Source organism: Arachis duranensis, chromosome 1 (assembly GCF_000817695.3).
Source record: "Arachis duranensis cultivar V14167 chromosome 1, aradu.V14167.gnm2.J7QH, whole genome shotgun sequence".
NCBI lineage: Eukaryota > Viridiplantae > Streptophyta > Magnoliopsida > Fabales > Fabaceae > Arachis > Arachis duranensis.
In genome coordinates, this window is record NC_029772.3 from 31,844,562 (window position 1) to 31,844,837 (window position 276).

The window sequence follows — 276 nt, forward strand, 5'->3', positions numbered from 1 at the left end:
AGCTAGGATATGGTTGGACTCACAACCTAAAGAAAGCCTGAACTCTTGGGAAAAGCTAGTCAATGCCTTCTTGGCAAAGTTCTTTCCACCTCAAAAATTGAGTAAGCTTAGAGTGGAAGTCCAAACCTTTAGACAGAAGGAAGGTGAATCCCTCTATGAAGCTTGGGAAAGGTACAAACAATTGATCAGAAAGTGTCCTTCTGACATGCTTTCTGAATGGAGCATCATAGGTATCTTCTATGATGGTCTATCTGAACTGTCCAAGATGTCATTGGT

General features: G+C 41.3%; 1 non-coding gene across 1 annotated transcript; it reads right to left on the bottom strand.

Moving 5' to 3' along the window:
- Nucleotides 1-103: 103 nt before the first annotated feature.
- LOC127742832 (small nucleolar RNA R71) lies at nucleotides 104-211 on the bottom strand. The gene has a single exon (XR_008004217.1). It is a non-coding gene; the product is annotated as a small nucleolar RNA R71 (small nucleolar RNA).
- Nucleotides 212-276: the final 65 nt, after the last annotated feature.